Source organism: Nuphar pumila, chromosome 7 (assembly GCF_984573655.1).
Source record: "Nuphar pumila chromosome 7, dmNupPumi1.hap1.1, whole genome shotgun sequence".
In the NCBI taxonomy this organism is placed as follows: domain Eukaryota; kingdom Viridiplantae; phylum Streptophyta; class Magnoliopsida; order Nymphaeales; family Nymphaeaceae; genus Nuphar; species Nuphar pumila.
In genome coordinates this window covers 115305494-115315861 of record NC_143255.1, presented here as the reverse complement: position 1 = coordinate 115315861, position 10368 = coordinate 115305494, and the positions used below count along the sequence as shown (strand labels likewise).

The window sequence follows — 10368 nt, the reverse complement described above, 5'->3', positions numbered from 1 at the left end:
TTTGACCAGACAACGGGTTGCCGCCCTAGCCGCAGAGCAAGGTCTACTCCAAGAATGAAGGACGATCGACTTGAAACCAGGCTCCTTAAGCCACCATTGCTCAAATATGAAAGTTTTGTAGCCGGAAAAACCATGCCCCCATCAGATAACAGCCTGACTATGATCCAAGACAGATTGGGGGTAGGAGACAACATGAGATGTCATTAAAAGAGCCCAACAGAACCGAGAAGACGAGCACGCAGTCGAGCAAGCGGTAGCATGGGCGAGATCACCGATTGAACCAAGAGAAAGCTTCACTGATATGAGGGACGAGATACAACTGGTGCATCTGAATAAAGTTTTGGAAGCCAATCATAGAAGCCGAGTAAGAAACATGAATGCTTCAGTCATTTGATGACAACAGGCAGTTGAAATCGCCCATGATAAGATGTTGTTCCCCGAAGGACTGAATGACCCTATTCAGGTCCGACCAAAATTTCTCCCGACGGCTCTGACGGTGGGGACCGTACACCATGGTGACCACGACCGGCACAGGCTTGGCAGGAAGGGGCAAGGTGATGGAGATGGAGAACATGCTTTCGTCCAATTGGTAGATGCCTAGAGAAGGCTTCCCGAGGATAAGGATACCTCCCTCATAATGGAACACGAGCTTGAAGAAAAAATCTGCACCTTGCCAGATTTCATATACGATCGAGCGCGAGACCTCCGCCATCTTTGTCTCACAAAGAACGATGAAATCGAGCTTCTCTTGACAGATCTAGTTCGCAAGGAACAAATGCTTTGAGGGACAATTCAGGCCCCTAATATTCCAGTATAGAATCTTCATAACTGAAAATCAGGAAAGCTCTGAGGAGTACGGTTCTGCACTGAGCACCTAGGAGATACCCCATACTGGAAGGAGGGAGAATGCGAGGTCCGACGGTGTCCCCTGTGGGAGAAACCACCACACCCCGGAGATGAAAAGCCCTCGACCGAAGGAGGAGGAGGCACGGTGATGGTTAGATTATGCGGATCAACAACGACCACAAACGACAAATCATCCGTGATAGCAGTGAAGGACTCACACTTAATGATGGAGATGCTTTGTATCTGCGACTGAGGGAGCGATAGACCGAGACGCTGAGCTGCTTTGGCCACGGACAGACCCATAGAGGATGAGAGAGGACTGCGTGGAGAAGGCAGAGCGACGATTGAAGGAGAGGGCAAGATGGGAGAGCCCCCCTATCCATCGAACTCGGACTCCCGGGAGGATGAGGTATTGACAGAGGATGACTGATTCCAGACAGCCACGATGAATGGTGGGGGATGTTCAAGACTGTTGAAAATCAGGCATAGAGGAGATACATTGCTTCGATCTTTGAGACGACACCATGACCGAGAGGCCATCAACGTACATGCAGAGGAATTGAGGCAGACGCGAGTCTCCAAAAAGAGGTTGATGATTGACCCATGCAGAAACAGAAGCAACCAAGAGATGAACCATCGACTGCGGGAGAGGCAAAGGAGCTAAACCACCATCGTAAAGAGGAGACAACAATGATGATGCAACCTTGTAAGGCGGACTGAGAGAAGACTGAGGCTTCTGAATGACCATGATAGGGCACCGAGGCATATCAACCTCGGGCAAGTGGTCCACCATAGAGGGTGGCTGCAGCGAACAACATTTATCGAGCATCCACTCAGCCCACCAAACATTGGAGGGGCGAGATCTTGGCATAGATGGCTCGAAACACCCACCAACTCCCCCTTGAGCCGGCCTGATGCCTTGGGAATGAGAGGCAAGGGGGAGGATGTGAAATGATGCGTGCAACATGAACCACCACTCATACCAACCACAGACTCCAAAGCGCAAAGGGGCCGACCCCCAGAACGGTTGTCAACTCTGGATGAAGTGCCAAGAGAAGAGGTGACAACATTAAAGAAATGTGGCGAGGTCCCATGTAGAGGCTGATGATTTCCGCATGCAGACCCATCGATAGATGAAAGGAGAAACAACGGTTTTTGAGAATACGCACGAGATTAGCTACCATCTTGGAAAAGAGGACAAACAGACGCTAAGGCCTCGAGGAGCGAGCCTAGAGCAGACTGAGTACCATGAAAAATCTTAATAGGGTTTTTTGACCCAGCGACGTCAGGCAAGAGAACCACCAGAGAAAATGGCTGCAGCGGGACTCAATTACCGATGAGCCAACGCGGCCACCAAAGGATTGAATGACATAATCGAGGTAAAGCTAAGTCGAAAAGACCGCCTGCCATTCCTTTTGCCATAGAAACCACAGAGCACTTGGACGGCACCCCAAATCTGCAATCATCGTTGGAAGAAGAATCTTCGAAATCGGCAACAATACTAGAGGAAGGGGAACCAGCATGAAGGCGCAGGAACCAAGATGGGCACTGAGGGCGAGAGGTCCACCGGGAGGGATGCGACCGAGATGGGCTTGCTGAAAACATTTTCCCATGAACGACATAGGTACGGACGACGACTGGAGAGTCGGCACCCAAGTAAAATCGATCTTTATAGCCATGAAAGAAGACAAAGGATCTTGCAGCTGGCCGATCTTCACCCAAGGCGAGAACGCGATTTTGCGCCGAAGGTGCTTAACTCGGGAAGAAGCCCAACCGCAGAAAGGAGATGAGAGAACAACATTAGAGCGTCTGCAGACCGGGTGTCGCCTAGATAAGAAAGACGAGGCACAATGGAGGCAAGCACGACGCTTTTGAAAGTTGAGTGACCGACAAACGGCACACCACAGTCACCAGGCTTAGCCCGGAGAAGATTAGAACAAGAAAGATTCGGGGTAAATGACCGCTATCAGGTGACTTAACCTCTTGCCAGCCACGTAAGCCGTCCGATCAGAAAGAAATATGGTAGAAAAAAGGAGCACAAAGCACAGCGTCGACCGAGAAAGCATGAAGGGGCTCAACCTTGACGACCTATATGAAATGCCGGATGTCACAAGGGAGCTGTGAGCCGGAGGCCAGACAAAAAGCGAACACCTCCAAGAGGAAAAAAAACATACGGAAGGAGAGGCGGAAAGGAAGGGAAACAGCGAAAGCTCGAGGATGGGTGGGGAATAGGCCCCAAAACAAGAGGGACGAAGAAGGCATGAGCAAGGCAAGCAAAAAAACGTCACATATATATATATATATATATATATATATATATAGAGAGAGAGAGAGAGAGAGAGAGAGAGAGCATCACAGCCCTGCGCCCAAGGACGCGAGGAGGAACGGCTACCATGCTGGACACTCCCACAATGACAAGGAGAAGGAGAAGGAGAAGGAGAGGGAATGGAGGTTGTGACTGATCCCCGTGTTGGTGGTGGCCAACGTCGCCGTCTTCATAGTCGTCATGCTCGCCAACGACTGCCCCAAGAAGCGCCATCTCGACGGCAGCAGCTGCGTCGCCACCTTCCTCGGTCGCTTCTTCTTCGAGCCTCTCAAACACAACCCTTTCTTTGGCCCATCCTCTCTCACTTAAGCTCCCCTTCACATTCATTTTGGTTATTATTATTTTCCCTCTTTGGCTGCCAAATTTCATTCGAAATTCTCATGAACTTGATGTCTGTTTATGTGCTTGGAATAATTTCAGGTTTGTTGAAATTAGGGGCTCTTGAGTGGAACAGTGGTCCATCAACACCAAGGATGGAGGCGTGTCACTTGTATCTGGTTGCATGCTGATGTTATCCATTTGCTTGCAGATATGCTGAGCGTGCTCTTCATTAGTGTCCGCCTTCAACAGCAATTCGGGTTCAGTGAGTTCTCCTGTTATTCAAGCTGTAACCATTTTTATACAAGAGCACAAGTCAAGTTTTTACATCAAAAGAATTTTGATTTTAATGAGCTTCAAACCATATCTCCGGCTTGATATACCTCTAGAAGGCACGTGAAATTAGATATTTTATGAATGAGAGTACTAATATTATTGGTCTCCCAGAAGCCTGCACAAGATTGGGTTTCTTTGCTTGACGAATATCTTATAAACTACTGACAAATTTTGGTTTATTTTGCAAAAACATTAGCAGTTATTTTTTTTAGCAATGCCAATGGATACCCCCAAGAAACCATATGATTCGAGTTTTCTTTTCAGTTAACCAAGTACATAACCATATTTACTTCAACCGTGGTTGACAAGTAATTAATATGAAATTTTACCCGATTACCTTTCTCTCTCAGCCTTCTTTCTTCTGCAATGCTTAGCAATAAATTAATACATTGATATGAGAAAATGCCGGCTTGTATGCTTAGGGTGAAGTGCGATTTTCTTTCCATGTCGCAGTAAGGATAGGGATCATCTATTTATTATCTGGGTTTGGAGGCAGCATCCTGTCTTCCCTCTTCCTTCAAAATAGTATTTCTGTGGGTGCTTCTGGTGCTCTGTTGGATCAAGTCTGGCGTTTCTTCTTGTTAAGACATGTTCACCGATTAAATGATTGTTTTTCTCCTTTTGACAGGCTGCAGCTCTATTTACATTAGTGCTGATAGTTGCTGTCAACTTACCTGTTGGGGTACTACCTCATGTTGATAACTTTGCTCACATTGGAGGATTTTTAGCTGGCTTTTTTCTAGGCTTCATTTTGTTGATCCAACCACGGTATGGTTGGACGGAACAACAGAGTCTCCCACCATCATATGCTGGTCGTTTCGAGTCTAAACATATGGCATACCAGTACATACTATGGGCAGTCTCAGTGATTTTGTTGCTACTTGGGTAAGTTCGAAACACCTCCAATTTGTTTTATGCAAATACTTTCAGTAATTCATCACTATGAGCTTCGGCAGCTCATGACCTGGTTAATCTATTTTGCATAAAAGCCCTGTCTAAATCCTTAGTTGAGTTCAGTATGTATGTTCAAAGAAAGATGTTCTGCAAGCGAATTCTCTGAGATGTAGCACTTAGGTAGTACCGAGTGATATTATGCATGAACTTTTTCCAAATCCTTGCTCTCTTTCACCATCCAGCTTGTTTTTTCTTTCTTCTGTCTTTACCTTGGTGCGGCAGTGAGCCCAGAGTAGTACCTTTTGGAGAAGAAATTCAGATCCCAACATAAAACAGTGCAGTACAGACTAGGCCATGTGCCCTTAAAGATATAAAACTAACAAAGCTCGGAAAGACTACAGAGATGATGTTGCAACATTATTCTGCTGTTTGTATGTTGCAAAATTGTGAAGATGTGTTCCCTGTTTTGCCTTCTTTTGCGACTTACTGCTGCTTTTGGTTTGTCATCTGAAGCATATCTGTCATAAACTCTGCTTTTTTACTCAGGGATCTGATTAATTATAGATCAGTTTGCGTTTATTACATGTTTTGAAAATTTACAGCTTTGTGATTGGTCTGGTGATGCTCTTTCGTGGAAAGAACGGGAATGACAGCTGTTACTGGTGTCGTTATCTAAATTGCGTTCCAACATCAAGCTGGAATTGCGAGAGTTGACTATTTGGAGATATATGAAGATGGGAGAAATCTTCAGTTAAAACGTTTTCTTTTGATACTCTGATACAATAGAATCATGGATTGTTTTAGTTCAAATGCTTTTATCCTTTTTTTTTTTTCTTGTATAGGATATGTGGTTGCCTTCTGTAGCATAGCTTGCATAGAGATTCTCCTGTGTAAAATATGTTGGCCTATTTCTATTTGTATAAATATATGATACATTTATCTTTTCAAAACTCTCTCTCTCTCTCTCTCACACACACAGTATGAGAGGGGAGATGGCCTCCTATCTCCCATTATCAACATCTTAAAAAAATGATGTAGTTGACAAATCCGCTGTCATTTTCTATGTCCCATTTTGGCTTCCTTCTCTATCTCATATCTGGCTCCCAAACAGGGAAGCATTTCTATTTGTTTTGCAAGTAGAGCTGGTAAACGAATCCAACAGTTCATCACTAGGCTTGGTTCGGCTCGTTATGAACTCATTCGTTAAGATCAGTTTGTATTGCTGTCGAGTCAAGCTATGAGCAGCTTGTTTAACTTAAACGAGTTGATATATATATATATATATATATATATATATATATATATATATATGAAAACCTACAAAATATAAAACCTACTACATCAAACATGATTGTGGATTTTTAATATTTTTTTTTTTTGGAAATTCCGACCCCATAGATGTATTCAGCAAAATTGATTTACTAGAAATCGACACCTGGATCATGCATTTTGGATGAAAAATTGATATTTGGAGCCACAAAAATTTATGAAAATTGTAAGCTGTTGATTTTTGAAACCTTATAAAAACCTATTCATGCATGAGAATCAAATATTCCAAGAAGTGATTCCTATAAAAACAAGCATACCATCACATCTATACAATCAGAATTTCGAAAAAACACCAGAAATTCATGAAAATCCAATAACATGTTTTATTTAGTAGGTTTTGTATAATGTAGGTTTCAATTTCCCATATATATAAAGAATAATGCATAAAATATATACAAAAAGAAGGATGCATGAAACAAAAGCTATACATAGAATATGAAATATTAAGTATAATATACAAAAATATATATTTTTAAAATAATATATAAAAAACATATATAGTTCATATATAAATAACAAAAAATGTTTTTACAGAGACAATCAGGGACAAACACGAACAGGAGCTTGGTCACGAGCTCAATCCACCGGCAAACGAGCCAGGCCCGAACATGCCCTGATTGGTTCGTTCAGCTCGATTGCCAGCTCTATTTGCAAGTTTGTCCAAAGAATTTTTCAGAAAAAAATCTCTTTTTTTTACCTAAAATTTAGAAATTGAAAACGTTTGTCATTGTGCCAACAAATGCAAGGTACAATCTTAGTGTTAAAAAAGAAAAGAGATTTAATAAAGTAAACTTCAACATTCAGCATTAACAAATTTGTATACCTTCATTACATGCATACATGTTGGTTTGTTCATTTAAATTTTGTTTTTAACACATTAATCAACCTTTTCTTGGTTATCAAATTATGGAATTCTTCATACTGGAGCATACATGCTTGTCAAATAATAGACATTTTTTTTTCTGGTTAGGACAGTCGGGGATATCTCCAGTAGGGCTGTTAATCGAATCAAGCAGCTCTTGACTCAGCTGGGTTCGGCTCATTATATATATATATATATATATATATATATATATATATATATATATATATATATATATATATATCGGCTACTAATGAAAGTACAAAACTAATGAGTAGAAATATTTTTTTCTTCAAAAATTTTAAATTTGTGTAGATCAAATGTTACAAATGTGATCTACATGGTTTGTTTAGTAAGACACTTGTTTTTGAATCATGTGATTATGACAAGTAATTAGGTTTTTAAAGGGGTCCAAAAATCAACGACCCACATTGTTTCAAAATTTCATAACTCAAAAGATCACATTTTTACATCAGAAAAGCACGATCCAAGGCTTGATCCTTAGCAAACAAATAATGCTAAACACATCTATGTGGTTAGATTGAGTCGATACAACTTGCACCTATGATTTCTAGCTCATTAGTTCCATACCTTCATTAGTAGCCAATATTAACCCATATATATATATATATATATATATATATATATATATATATATATATATATATATCTATATATATATATATATATATATAAAGTGCAGTGTTTAAAAAGATTAATGCATAAAATATGAACTATTAATTGTAATATATAAAATGTATATATTTTAATTGCAATATATAAAAAAATATATATTCCATGTATAAATAACTTGGAATGATTTTACACAAGCCATGTCGTCTCATTTAGGGACAATTTGTGTTCGACCTCAGCTTGTCCAAACACTAACATGAGCCGAGTCATGAGCTCAAATCCACTGGTAAACCAGTCGAGCCTGAAAATGTCATGTTGGGTTCATTTACCAGCCCTAATTTCCGATGAGCTTTTAAGCTGAGGTCACTCAATTAAGATGGTTCAATCCTAAAATAGCAAACGTGTCATAACGGGAAGGGTTGGACATCGAGCTGGGTACCCAGCCGGAGATGAGCAGAGCTGTGCTGTTTTTTTGCAGCCCAGGCCCAACTCGGACCGATTGTCTATATGGGCCTGAATTGGGCCGGTCAAATGTGTAAATATTTACAGAGGGCCTGAATGGGTCCAACCCATTTATCAGTAGGGCGTAAAGAGTCCAGCCAAAGCCCGATTATAACCGGGCCGGGTTTTTTTTGGCCTGGGTTCTGGTCGAGCCCTGGTCCGGCCTAGTCTGGTCCTATGTGCATCCCTTGTCATGAGACTAATTATGGTATCCTCCGGACACTCATCCTAGGTGAATCCTCCGTAACCTGTTGTCCCATGCATGACAGGGTTTTAGTTGGTCACAGATTGCTAAACTCAAACCTTGTTATCCTCCAATGTCTTAAGATTGGAATTCTTCTGAGAGTGTAGGTTCTTTTGTAGTTTGCATATTTGGTATCGATCCAATCAAGGACATAGGCCAGGCTGCACCTAATTCCTTCTTACATAGGGTAGATCAGGTCATATTGTATATGAAATTCATTGGTTGTATTCAATCTCAACCACACATCTTGAAAATGTGTGTGGGCCTCACTCACAATGCAAAAGCGCCAGAGCGAGATCCGAAAACTACCTAATGATCTACGCGGTATCATGTATTGTGCTATTTTAAGCTACAAATCTACTAAAAAATCAAGGAAATTTATAAGAAATTAAATAAAATACTCAAGAATCAATTTGTAATAATTCAAATTCAGTTTATAGAATGACTATCTATAAGAGCAAATCATACCCTAATTCTAATGTAGATCCGAGATGGATGTAGTACCTAGCTATAATTCAAAATCCAGTTAAAAATTCTAATATGCCAATAAGATCCAAATAACAAAAGTTGATCCAAATGGATGTGTAAATCTAAAGTGTTGTCTCTCCAATCTCTCTCACTCCCTGTGGTTGAAAAACTTAAAACTTTGTCCAGCTTTTGAGAGCCTGCTTCATTGGCTGCCGTAACCTGATTAGATTCAAAACCAAATCCGATGGAGAACTGGGTTATCCAGATCTCATAAAATTCTGAGTATGGTTATGTTCTTTGACATATAAAGTTTGCAGAATTCAGTTTCTGGACTTGCGGTAAGGTGTATCACAACTGGGATATGAGAAAGAGTTTGAATAAAATTATTATTATTATTATTATTTTTGAAAGGCAAGCTGGGGTTAGGCAGACCCCCACCAGTTACAAAACATATCATTGGGTTTTGAACTTGCAACGTCCCAACACATGGTGACGTGCACTAGCTGCTCCTACCAAACAAGCTGAGCCCTCGTTGGTAGTCTGAATAAAATTATGCCATACGCTCATTAGACACAAATTTGCTTGAACCAAACTTGAGCTATTGGCCACCAAGATGAGACAGAGAGAGAGAGCATAACATGTATGCATTTTTCTTTCATGCTCCAAGATTTGATTTTTAAATGATAAAGCTTGTAAGTTGTAAATGTAATCCCTTTCAATATTTCCATGTGTATGAGTGATATCAAGGGTTGCAAACGGCTCAAAATTTGGCTGTCCCGTATCCAAACCGATCCAACTCTGCAATGTATTTTGGGATCCGAAATCCGAACTGTTTGCATCCCTACTGATATCCTGCATCACTTGCCAATAAAAAACAAATAACTATTGCACACAAGGCTCGGAGAGAGAAAGAGTGTAAAAGGTTTTCAAAAAGATGGGGTCGCCCAGATTCGAACCGGATACCTTCAGTGTGTTAGACTGATGACGACTCCGCAATGTATTTTGGGATCCGAAATCCGAACCGTTTGCATCCCCACTGATATCCTGCCTCGCTTGCCAAGGAAAAAGAAATAACTACCGCACACAATGCTCGGAGAGAGAAAGAATGGAAAAGGTTTTCAAAACCAAAATTAAAATGAAAGATGGCGTCGCCCGGATTCGAACCGGAGACCTTCAGTGTGTTAGACTGACGTGATAATTTATAATTTAAAATCCAAAGATCTTTAGGATATGGAAAAAATGGTAATCTTGATAACACACCCGGTGGGATTCGAACCCACAATCGCCTGATTAGAAGTCAGACGCCTTATCCATTAGGCCACGGGTGCCCCTCGATAGAGGACCCTCGTGAGGTTTTTAAATATGAGTGTAATACAAATTGATGTCTCGTACAAGCCGCATGGTCCATCATAGCTAGGGGAGTCAACGGGTCCGGTTTGCTTCGGACCCAGGTGAAACCAAACCCAAACCTGATTTGAGATGATGGTACCGGGTCTCGACCCGGGTCTAATCCTATAAGGATTTCATGAACCATACCCATTAAAATAATATTTTATAATCTTTTTTACATTGAAAATTTGTCGATCCTAGTTGGAACTCTGATCGTACCCG

The 10368-nt window shown here is 41.2% G+C and overlaps 1 non-coding gene and 1 pseudogene across 1 annotated transcript; one reads left to right on the top strand and one right to left on the bottom strand.

Annotated features, from left to right (window-relative positions):
* Nucleotides 1–2387: 2387 nt before the first annotated feature.
* LOC149833049 (RHOMBOID-like protein 2) lies at nucleotides 2388–5547 on the top strand (annotated as a pseudogene).
* A 4465-nt stretch (nucleotides 5548–10012) lies between these two features.
* TRNAR-UCU (transfer RNA arginine (anticodon UCU)) lies at nucleotides 10013–10085 on the bottom strand. Its single transcript has one exon. It is a non-coding gene; the product is annotated as a tRNA-Arg (tRNA).
* Between the last annotated feature and the right edge of the window lie 283 nt (nucleotides 10086–10368).